This window comes from Medicago truncatula, chromosome 2 (genome assembly GCF_003473485.1).
Source record: "Medicago truncatula cultivar Jemalong A17 chromosome 2, MtrunA17r5.0-ANR, whole genome shotgun sequence".
In the NCBI taxonomy this organism is placed as follows: Eukaryota; Viridiplantae; Streptophyta; class Magnoliopsida; order Fabales; family Fabaceae; genus Medicago; species Medicago truncatula.
This window is the reverse complement of record NC_053043.1, coordinates 33,750,403-33,762,808: the sequence shown is the minus strand read 5'-3', so window position 1 is coordinate 33,762,808 and position 12,406 is coordinate 33,750,403. Positions and strand designations below refer to the sequence as shown.

General features: G+C 36.6%; 1 non-coding gene across 1 annotated transcript; it reads right to left on the bottom strand.

Annotated features, from left to right (window-relative positions):
• Window positions 1-6,156: 6,156 nt before the first annotated feature.
• Window positions 6,157-6,263, bottom strand: LOC120578743 (small nucleolar RNA R71). Its single transcript, XR_005644554.1, has one exon. It is a non-coding gene; the product is annotated as a small nucleolar RNA R71 (small nucleolar RNA).
• Between the last annotated feature and the right edge of the window lie 6,143 nt (window positions 6,264-12,406).

The following is a 12,406-nucleotide window of genomic DNA, read 5'->3' as shown; positions in this document are numbered from 1 at the left end:
TTCGAATCCCCGCCCCTTCATTTGTGTGTGAATTCATAATGGTTTTTTCATTTCGTCTATCTGCCAAAAAAAAAAAAAACAAATAGTTGACAACGGATAAGTTAATAGAAGTATTTAAAAAAAAATAATGCGGTTAAATACATGATAAATGTAAAACGAGTAATATAAAAACGTATTTTAATTTTTTTTGAAACAAAAAACATATTTCAATTTAAACTCTAGTAAAAAATTAATTTAAACAATTACATAGTTAATTAATAGGAAAATTTTATGGTACACCCAATATATTTGAGTGTACCGGTATATCCACTCTTTAAATTAATAGTTAAATAAGTTATTTTTTGAGGAAAAACATTATTTTTTTTTATCATTTATAATTACAATAATTAAATCTTATTCAGAAAAAATGTCAACCAAATAAAATTATTATTTTTTGAATTTTTATCACTCATAATCGAGAACATTCATTATTTTTTATGATAATATGTAATAAAAATTACTATAATTCTTATAAACAATGAAATGATGTTTTTTCTTATGAAATGATGTTCTATAAATAGTTATTTATTACATAAAAAATGATCGTTAATTTATAAAATTATAAAGCAGGAGTACCGTAGAAATTCCCTAATTAATAGGGTAAATTACACTCACCTCCCTTGAGGTATGTTAATATCTCACTTACACCCCTGTATTTTCACAAATAACACTAACCTCCTTTTTAACTTAACAGTGTTAAACTGACGTTATTAGAAAATAAAAAGAAAACTCAAACTTGTTCTACTCCCTGTACTTTGTTTGTGAAAGAGAGTGGTGCTGCCCATAAAAACGACATCATCAAAATAATAGAATTCGGGTAAAATCTGACGGCACAATTTCTTTGGGTGCTAAGTCACTCACTTTTATGATAGCATTTGTCATTGGAATTTACACCCAATTTCACGACAACACCGATTTTTTACATAACCCATTTGCCGTAGATTCTAGTCTTTAGGATTTGTAGATAGGGCTGCATCTATCAACATTAGCACCGTAGTCCACAACCTAGAAAACACCCTAATCGTTTTGTTTTCTACGAGAAACATAAATTCCGAGAAATGATATTTGTATAACCATTTTTTGATAATTTTGTGACAATTTTCTCTCTCATACTCACATTATAGTTGTTCAAATATCACTACTCATAAACTCCATTAGGCAGGCCAACAACTTTGGTATATAAGTTATGTCAATTTTAATTTTATTGACCCCATTGGCTACAACTTTGAAGGGCATTGAAAGGGAAGGAAATCCTTCAATTGAAGGTTTGTTGTTTATATTGTTCAGAGGGGAGAATTTTTATCCCTTTTAATTTTAAAAATTAAAAAACAAATGGTTTTAAGTTGCTGTTAAGTCCCAAAGGGAGGTGCCTATCTATTTTAAAAGAACTTAGGGGAGGTTTATGTCTATTATAAAACTAAAGGGGATGTTTGTGTTATTTTAAGAGATCTCGAGGAGGTCTGTGTAATTTTCCCTAATTAATATAACCGTTGACTTTTTTAATTTCAAGGGTTAAAATTCAAATTTCATATAAGAGAGTTGTAAAATGACCATTAATATCACTGTTATAAGAGAGTTGTCTTCTTATCAGATTTGGACTTAGATGTTTCAACAACAACAACTTTCTAGATAACCTTATCACTTCAGGTTCGGTTTCCTATAAGGTTACAGAATCAACTATTTCATCTATTTCTTCACCAAAGGGCTTGGTTCTCTTATGTGTTGATCTCTTTAGTGGATTTTGCACTGTCAGAGCTAAAGCTTTCCTTTATCTTGGCTCTCTGTACAACTTTGTTAGAGCGTCTAGGATGTCTTCCATTCAGATGTCAATACCTTATTTCTTTCTACCCTAAACGAAGTTCTTGATAACTTGCTCATTATCTAGAGTAGAGATAACATGAAATTTGTCATTGTAGATAAGATTGATCTTCCTGACACATAATGGTATCTTAGAGTCTATCACATCACATTGCTTCTGACGCCCATCTTCACCAGAGTCTGACTATCGAAGGCCTTTCCATTAGTGATTCCTAAATCCTCCTTTGATTGAGTATCTTCCAGAACTTGAATCAGTCTAATTTGGTAGAAAAGATCAGACAATAGTCTACCATATGGAATGACTTTCTTCTGTTCCTTGATGCTTTCACATAGGAAGTTGAACATGTACTGATGAGTCATTTATTGACTATTTTAATATGCTTTTTAGTTTAGTTTTATTTAGATTTTATTTTATTTTATGTTAGTATTATTTCCTTTTTAGGATAGTTTACTTTAAATTGCATTTTATTTTATTTCAGGAATGAATATTGGATGAATTGAGTCTTGGAGAAAAAGAAAGGGACTTGGAGCCGATTGGATGCAAAAATATGAAGATTGAGAGACAAAAATATGTCTCCCCCATGTCAGAAGCTTGGCACGGCCCGTGCTAGCCTTGGCACGGCCGTGCCACCCTCTAGAGTCACTTTTGCTGCTTTTGCTTAGATTTTAAGCTACTCTATTTTTAGCCCGAATGTAATAGCTTAGATTTTAAGTCGAACAAATGCTATAAATAGAGTAGCCATCCATCACAAATATTCATCTTTACTTGGAATTCAATAAGTGACAATTGCTTTTCTAATTAAAGTTCTTTTCTTTTCCTTTATTTTCTTGTCATTTACTTTTATGCTTTCTCTCTTCTCCCCCATGTCTACGATGAACATGAGTGAGTAGACTTCTCCTTGTCTTGGGATTGTTGGATAAGTCTAAATGACATAATCCTAACCAAACCAAGCTCTAAGCCTTAATCTTATGTAACCCTAATTTCTTATCTGAATTCACCGTCTTAACATGGATCAACCATTATCAAACTGTGGAAACGAAAGTGGAGGGTTTGATAATTGTTTATCCATTATTCCAAATATCAATTCATAAAACGAAAGTGGAGCTTTGATATTCGAACAAGTGAATTCATACAAGGATTGCAAAGTCAGCGAAATAGGCTTTGCAATCTTTGAGACATATAGTTTCGATCTTCAAGGGAACTAATAACAATCAAGTCAGCGAAATAGGCTTGGTTGTTAGAGGAACCAAAATCTGATAGTAATCAAGTCAGCGAAATAGGCTTGGTTGCTAGAGGAACATAAGAGAAACTGTCTTGAGAAATTAGGTCTAACATAACATTATAAGCTTATAGTCTTGGTTTGAGAAGGACTTGTTATTTAGATGAAACCAACGATCCCAAGGCTCTTTTTATTATATTAATTTTCAACCGTTTGAAAAACCCTAACTTACAATTGTAACGCCCACTTTCGTTTAATCGTTTATTTAATCGAGTTTAGGTGATTATATTATAATTATATAATATATGCATGATTTTGGTATGTTTTGATGATTTATGATGATTTGATTGATGACGTGATAAGTTATGAGTTTTGGAGGATTTGATTATGATATGAGATTTATTTTATTGTTAAATAGAATAAAGATTTGAAAATAATATAAAATATTTAGTTGAGGGCTGTTTTGATATTTTAGATAGTGTTGGGGGAGAAAGTGAGATAAGATAAGTATTTTAAGAGGAGATATAAAAGGTTAGACCTAGTTTAGAAAAACATAAAGTACGTACGACTGTTTTTGGAGAAAAGGAAGAAAAAGCCAAGAGAAGAGGAACCTAGAGTGAGGGCTGCGATTTCTTCATACAAGGTAAGGGTGAGACTAATAATTCAATAATGTTATTTACTGTAATTCTGATGATTAGTTGACAAAGTTAGGATTGATTTAGAGAAGTTTTGGAATTAGGTCAAAACCCTAAAAATTGATGATCAAACGGTAAAACTTGTTAGATTGATGAAAGAACCGTCCTTTAACCTTAGAATATGTTTAGGATGAATTCTGGAATCAAAACCACGCTTTGAACCATGTTGTGTGATGGATTTTTGAGAAAAACCCTAGTCTGCCCGTGCTTCTGTTCATCGCTCGCCACGGCGAGTGATGATCCTCGCCTCGCGAGTGATGAACTTCATCGCTCGCCACGCGAGACCCTTCCCTTCGCCTCGCGAGTTGTTTGGTGCAACTCGTCATGGCGAGCAACCCTTCCTCGCCTCGCGAGCTTAGGCAGAGTGCATGTCATATTTCGTGTTTCGACCTTTTTAGTTGAATCTTGTATGCCTTTGAGTACCTGAACATACCTAGTATTGATTAGGAATGAATGTAGGATCAGAGGGAACCCAGAACAACCTTAGTTTGGGAGTTGAGTGGTACTCGCCATGGCGAGTAAGTACTCTCGCCTCGCGAGTACAACCAGGATGAACTTGTTTATGTGTTTATGCGATCTGTGTCGCACTTGTTGATCAAGAGTGAACCCCTAACTGGTAATGAGACCTAGTGATGTCGTTTAATGCAGACTGTAGAGTTGTTTAAGTTATATTAATATTAATTGAATATGAACTATTGTATTGTATATTCATGCAAGATAAGAAGATGTGATAATGATACAAATTATGTGCTTTGATATAATGATATCATCTTGTTATGTGACCTGTTTATGCTGCTTCCGTCATTTAACTAAGTGCATAATTATATGATGAAGTTTAGCTCCAAATTATTGGATGCATGTTGATAAGTTGATTACGATGTTTTGTTCATATGTGTCCATGCATAGCATATCATTGAGCTTAGTCCTCACCACGAATATTAGGAGCTTTGTCCTCCGCACGTTTTATAGGAGCTTTGTCCTCCGCACGATTAAAGTATATTAATACTTATGATGACGATTGGTACCACATGCATATAAGGAGTCTAGGAGCATTGTCACATTGTCATGATTAAGATGCCTTGTTGATAATGAATGAATATGTGATTACGTGATAAGTGTTTATTGATTATGTTACGTTGTTCATAATGAATTGGATATATGATTACGTGATAACTGTTTAGCATTTATGCAAAGTTAATAATGGAATGATTATGATGTTAATTTATGATTCGCAATTACATTGATTAATGTTATTTTATTATGAAATCTCACCCCTTCTGCTTGAAAATGTTGCCCTTCGTATGGGTAACTTGCAGGTGATCGTGCTTAGTGTACAATTGCCGTCGTGAGTGGCCTTGCCTTCACTGTGTCGTCTAGGTTGCTCTGATACGTAACGGGATGGGGTTTTATGCTATAACATGCTTCATTCTCTTACGTGAACTGCCATGAATATTTACTGTTTTGATTAACTCTTTTGAGATACTTGTTGGGCTTGCGTGCCAAAACGTTTCATGAATTATGGTTAAGATTTTCCGCTGCAAATGTTTAAGATATTGGTTAAATTATTATTTAACTGTTGGATTACGTTATATGTGATATCCCGTTGTTTGATGTTTACTCTGATAAATGTTATGTTTTTAAAGAAATTTTAAATATTGGGAAAACGGGGTGTTACAACAATTCTCTTCTCTTCTAATCATCTCTAAAGGTTAATTGAATTAAACTACTCCCTGTTGAAACGATACTCTTTTAATACTACTTCGGTAAGACCGTGCACTTGCGGTTTTATCTCATCAAGTTTTGGGCGCCGCTGCCAGGGAGTAAACTAATTTGATTAACTCTTTCTTTGTGATTAGAACCCTCTTCTCTTCCTTTTTTCTTCTACTTCTTTCTTTATATTACCAATTAACTTCTTGGGTTCTCGATTTCTTATGCGAAGAAGTAAAAGTCTCGGAGAATTTATTCCTGAGATCGAAAGATTTTTGCATAAGAAAAAGATAGAGGCACAAAATAATACCGTTATGGCTGAACGCACTCTCAAAGAGTATGCTACTCCTTCAACGGAAGAGCCACAAGCTATTATCGTGTACCCAACGGTTGAGGGTAATAACTTCGAGATTAAGCCTGCACTACTCAATTTGGTGCAGCAAAATCAGTTTTCTGGATCACCCACTGAGGATCCAAATCTCCATATTTCTTCCTTCCTTAGACTCAGTGGCACCATAAAAGAGAACCAAAAAGCCGTAAGACTTCATCTCTTTCCCTTTTCCTTAAGGGATAGAGCTAACGCTTGGTTCCATTCCCTAGAAGTCGGTTCCATCACTTCATGGGACGATATGAGGCGAGCATTCCTTGCCCGATTTTTCCCCCCATCAAAAACCGCTAAACTTAGAGATCAAATCACGCGGTTCAATCAAAAAGATGGGGAGTCTCTCTATGAAGCGTGGGAGCGTTTCAAGGAAATGCTTAGACTTTGTCCCCACCATGGCTTAGAAAAGTGGCTTATAGTCCACACGTTTTATAATGGCTTGTTATATACCACTAAGATGTCTGTTGATGCAGCTGCAGGGGGAGCTCTAATGAACAAAAATTATACGGAGGCTTATGCCTTGATTGAAGACATGGCTCAGAATCATTACCAATGGACCAACGAGAGAGCCGTCACCGCTCCTACTCCCTCTAAGAAAGAGGCAGGTATACACGAAGTCTCTGAATATAATCACCTTGCTGCTAAGGTTGAGGCATTAACCCAAAAATTTGAAAAACTTAATGTTAATGATGTCACACCTTCTTCTGCACCCCCTCCTTGTGAAATCTGTGGTATATCCGGTCATATCGGTGTTGATTGTCAGTTAGGTAGTGCTGCCAATATTGAGCAACTGAATTACGCTCAATATAACCAAGGAATGAGGCCAAATCAAAATTTTTACAAAAATCCTCAAGGTTCCTGTGGACAAGCAGCACCACCTGGCTATACAAACAACCAGAGAGTGGCTCCGAAATCAAGTTTGGAGATTTTGTTGGAAAATTGCATAGCCAATCAAAATAAAAATCTTCAAGAACTGAAAAACCAAACGGGATTTCTGAACGACTCTCTCTCCAAGCTCACTACCAAGGTTGATTCTATCGCCACACACACCAAAATGCTTGAGACCCAAATCTCCCAAGTAGCCCAACAAGTGGCCACCTCTTCTCAAACACCAGGAGTCTTTCCTGGTCAACCTGAAACAAACCCCAAAGCCCATGTCAATGCTATTTCTCTCGGGGGCAGTAAGTTAGAAGAGACCGTTACTAAAGCCAAAAGTCTCAAGGGAAAGAATGTTAAGCTTCTAGGTGAAAGGGATACGATAAAGAAACCGCTTGATAAGAACAAAAACCTTAACCCATTAAGGCTTACTAAGCTCAACTTGGAGGCTCAATTCGCTAAATTCTTAAACATACTTAAAAAGATTTGCATTAAGATTCCCTTTGCTGAAGCTTTGTCTCGTATGCCTCTATACGCCAAGTTTTTAAAAGAAATTTTTTCAAAGAAAAGGGCTGTAGATCATAAAGAGACAATAGCTTTAACTAGGGAAAGTAGTGCAATCGTCAAGAAGCAACCCCAAAAGCTTAGAGATCCAGGTAGTTTTGCCATCCCTTGTGTGATAGGGAAAGAGACCGTTGACAAAGCCTTGTGTGACTTAGGAGCCAGTGTTAGTTTTTTGCCTCTATCCCTCTTTAAAAAGATGGGAATAGGAGAGTTGAAACCTACCGAGATGATATTAAAATTGGCTGACCATTCGGTCATCCCAATAGCCGGATATGTTGAAGACATCCCCGTTAAGATAGAAGGGATATACATCCCAACTGACTTTGTGGTTGTTGACATCGAGGAAGACCACAATTGCCCTATGATACTAGGAAGACCCTTCCTCGCCACTGCGGGTGCTATAGTTGATGTTAAGAGTGGTAGGATAGTTTTTCAAGTGAGTGAAGACATGGTAGGATTTGAGTTTGAGAACATCAAGGAAGGTGCCCTTTATTATTGCAATATGGTCAAAGAACATGATGTGAAAGAACGCTTTTTAGCGTCATCTACACAATACAACATCTTTGACCCTTTCTAATGGACACTTTCTTTAAACGTCAAGCTAATGACTATAAAGAAGCGCTTCGTGGGAGGCAACCCACGCATTTAACTGCTTTTGTTTTGTTTTGTTTTTGTTATTTTAAGTTATTTTGTAGGTAATTGTTCGAGTAGAATTCAAGAAAACAGAAAATTTTGAAGCCTCGTCCTCCAGAACCTTGGCACGGCCCGTGCTCACATTGGCACGGCCGTGCCAGACCTTGACAAACCAAAACCAGCCTTTGTTCCAGAATGTTGGCACGACCCATGCTAAGCTTGGCACGACCGTGCCCGATATCAGGTAAGTTTAATCTTACCTTTTGGCCCTCTTCTTCCTTCACTCTCCAACACAAACATCTCTCTACCTTCACCCTTCTCTCTAAAACCTCCATAACCATACAACCTCAAACCTCCACACCCCCCCTCCAAATCTCACCAATTCCCAAAATTTTTCCAACCAATCAATCACAAACACCATTCCAATCATAACCCACAATTCAAAAACCAATTTCATCCATCCAAACAACATCACCCAAATTCGTAACCCTCATAAACCTAACCCAAAAACCAGAAATTCTTCACCAATCTCCATAACCCAACCCCTAAAACTCACTTAAACCCTCACCAAACCACTAAACCAACCTTTTTCCACCAACACAACCCATACACAAACCCTCACCGCCATCACACCAAGGTCAAGGTGATGGGATAAAACCGCAAGTGCACGGTCCTATCAAAGTAGTAAAATAAGAGTATCGTTCCGACAGGGAGTTATGAATTCAATTATCTTTTAACAATGATTAGAATTAAAGTTTTATAAGGGAGAAAGTTTTGGGTTTTTAATTGAAAGTAAATAATAAAATAAAAGATAAAAGCCTTGGGGTTATTGGTTCATCCTAACGACAAGTCCTTCTCAAACCAAACTATTAAACTTATAACTTTATGTTAGACCTAATTTCTCAAGACAGTTTCTCTTTTGTTCCTCTAGCAACCAAGCCTATTTCGCTGACTTGATTACTATTATATTTTGGTTCCTCTAACAACCAAGCCTATTTCGCTGACTTGATTGTTATTAGTTCCCTTGAAGATCGAAACTATATGTCTCAAAGATTGCAAAGCCTATTTCGCTGACTTTGCAATCCTTGTCTAAATTCACTTGTTCGAATATCAAAGCTCCACTTTCGTTTTATGAATTGATATTTGAGATGATGGATAAACAATTATCAAACCCTCCACTTTCGTTTCCACAGTTTGATAATGGTTGATCCATGTTAAAGCGGTGAATTTAGATAAGGAATTAGGGTTACATAAGATTAAGGTTTAAAGCTTGGTTTGATTAGGATTATGTCATTAGACTTATCCAACAATCCCAAGACAAGAGAAGTCTACTCACTAATGTTCATCGTAGACAAGGGGAAGAAGAGAGAAAGCATAAAAGTAAATAACAATAAAGTAAAATGAACTTTTATTAGAAAGACAATTGTCACATATTGTATTCCAAGAAAAGATGAATATTTGTGATGGCTAGCTACTCTATTTATAGTACACAATTGACTTAAAATCTAAGCAAGTATATTCCAAGAATATTCCTCGGTAGATTGTGCGCCAAAATAGAATAGCTTGGAGTCCAAGCAAAAGGTCTTCTGGAGGGTGGCACGGCCGTGCCAAGGCTAGCACGGGCCGTGCCAGGCTTCTGACTTGTGGGAGATATATTTTGTTTCCCAATCTTCGTATTTTCGTGTCCAATTTGCTCCAAATCCCTTTCTTTTGCTCCAAGACTCAATCCATCCAATATTCTTCCCTGAAATATAATAAATTGCAATTTAAAGTAAACTATCCTAAAAAGGAAATAATACTAATATAAAATTATATAAAATCTAAATAAAACTAAACTAAAAAGTATATTAAAATAGCATATAAATGACTCATCACAAGGTAATGGCTTCAAAGAGAAGTGGAAAAGAAGTTGGAAGCTCATCAGGGGGACCTCCCCCAAAGAAGAAAGCGCAAGTCAAGAATCATGGCATCACCTTCAGGGACAACAAGCAAAGGGATAGGTACAAAATTCTAATCTCTAAACCTTTACATCCATGCAGGTACCCTGATAACCATGACTTGAATAAGCTAGGAATTAAAGGTAATGTGTTTAATCTGCTAGAAAGGTTAGGATGGGTTTATATGTTGAGACCTATGAGAGGGTATGAGAATTTCACCTATGAATTTTTAAGTTATATTGTTTTTACGAAAGATAGGTTGAATTTTGATAACCCTAACCATAGAGTTTCTTTCCGGCTTATGAATATTGATTATGAGATGTCTCTTCAACACTTCTGTGATGAGATGGGCTTCGCAAATGCGGGGTTCATCCACGACTCTTGGGATCAAAATTTAAAACCGGTTGACTATCAACCCGCCGCCTTTTGGGAGCGAATTACAGGTCTTGACCAGTTTAACACACGTGCCAACAAAGCTAGCAACATTCACAACCCCATACTTAGGTACCTTCAAAGGGTTATGGCTTGCACTATTTGGGGAAGGAGTGAATTAGGGAACACTAGGAGTGATGAACTCTTCATGCTTTGGGCTATGCTGCACAACCACCCCGTTAACACTTGTTTTTACTTGCTTGACTACCTTTCCCTTATAGGAAATAGGTCCGATAGTAGGGGAGAAATCGTAGTTGGTGGTATCATAACATACATAGCTAGGCGGTTAGGCGTGAGTGAAGACCAAGGGATAAACAAGATCGAGGGTAACAATAGGCTAAACATAGAAACCCTTATCTCTATGAATTTCATAAAAACTCGAATCCCCTTTGTTTATACACTCAAGCTCAATGTGCCCACTTTGATTTTATTGCCTAACCCATCTCGGACTAACACCGAGGTGGAAGAAAATTTGTTGTATGTTAATGATGACCAACAGGTGCACATAGAACAGCATAATGAAGAAGAGGAAGGTGCACAAATGCACCATGATGAGGAGCACCATGACCATGATGAAGGTGAAACAAATGAAAATGCAAGATGGGCATGGATGAATGATAGGTCCGCAAGTACACGGAAATATCGGTTTTAGTATAAAAGATTGTCGAACCCACAGAGACCAATGTCAAGTATCGTAATTAATTGTTACGTTGTTTATCTAAGGCGATGCAGATTAATTTGGTTGCAAATTGGGAAATTAACTTGTTTTTAATTACTTTTGAATGACGAGAGCCCGAAATATAATTCGTATCGTTCGTTGATGCTTGCTAAATTGTATTTTATTATTGTAACATGACAATATTTTCACGTGTAAAAAGAACAAATTTAAAGGCACCGTCGACTTTCGTACGTCCGATACCGTATTTTAAACTCACAAGCGTCGGCTTTCGCATGTACGACCGCAAGTTTAAAATAGCCTTTTTGAAAATTTGAAATTTCTAAATTAATTAAAGAAAACGCTTTCGCTGTATTTCAAAATCAATTCCTAAAAATTCTACGGTCAGATACAGGTTTCACTCTTTCGATATGAAACCGGTATCACTGTATTTCAACTTTCATTGTAAATGTTAATTGTTTAAAGTCAGAATTTTTAGACTTTAAAAATAATTCCTGTTACAATTTCTAATCATACAAATTAACAGAGCACCATTGGTACGACATTCATCACATTCCGGACTCTATGGAAATCTACTCAGACATAATTAAATTAAACACTAAATATCCTTCTACTGAGTTCATGCTAAAGAGGAAGCTAATAAATATTGAAAGTACCTAACCTGTTATCAGATGGCAACTAAAAACGAGTAAAAGAGCAGCTGCAATATTCACCACTATAACTGAGTGTAAGTTCAAACAGGTTCTATGCAAACTGCTGAATAAGCATTCCGCTGCAAAACACAAATTACTAACAAGCAATACTATGCAGCAGCTTGCATATGCAGTAGTTAAACAGAAAAAGAATTATAAACAAGAAATAAAAGAGAAACAGGAACAATGGTGAAGAAACGTAAACAGAAGAGCTCAGGGACTAAATTGCACAAAATTTAGAAGACAAGTCTGGATGTTATTTCTTCACATAATGAACCGAAATCTGTTTACAAATCTGTGGATATAATTCTTGCTCAAATCGGAATTGTAAAACTTGTGAAAAACTAACTTAAGCTAAAATGGAAAATAAGCTATTTTCTGAAAATCTAAAGCTAAAACTGAAAGCGTCCGTCCTGCAGGACTCCTCTCCGGGTCTATTTATAGGCCAAGCTTCATTGGAAACGTGCTCTGATCGTGCTTCTGCAGGTGGAGCGAGTGGGAGAGAAATCTGGAAACCGTTTCAGATAATGGGGGAGACTGCTTCTTCCGAACCCGTGACGGACGTCACAGGGTGTGACGATCTGCTCGTCACGGGGTGGTGACGGTCTGGGATGCTGATGACAGCCAGGTCGAGTTGGAGGGTGACGATCAGCACGTCACAGAGTGTGACGGCCGTCACCCTGAAGCAGAATTCCTTAAGACTTCTTTCCTTCTTTGTTTTCTCACTGAATTCCG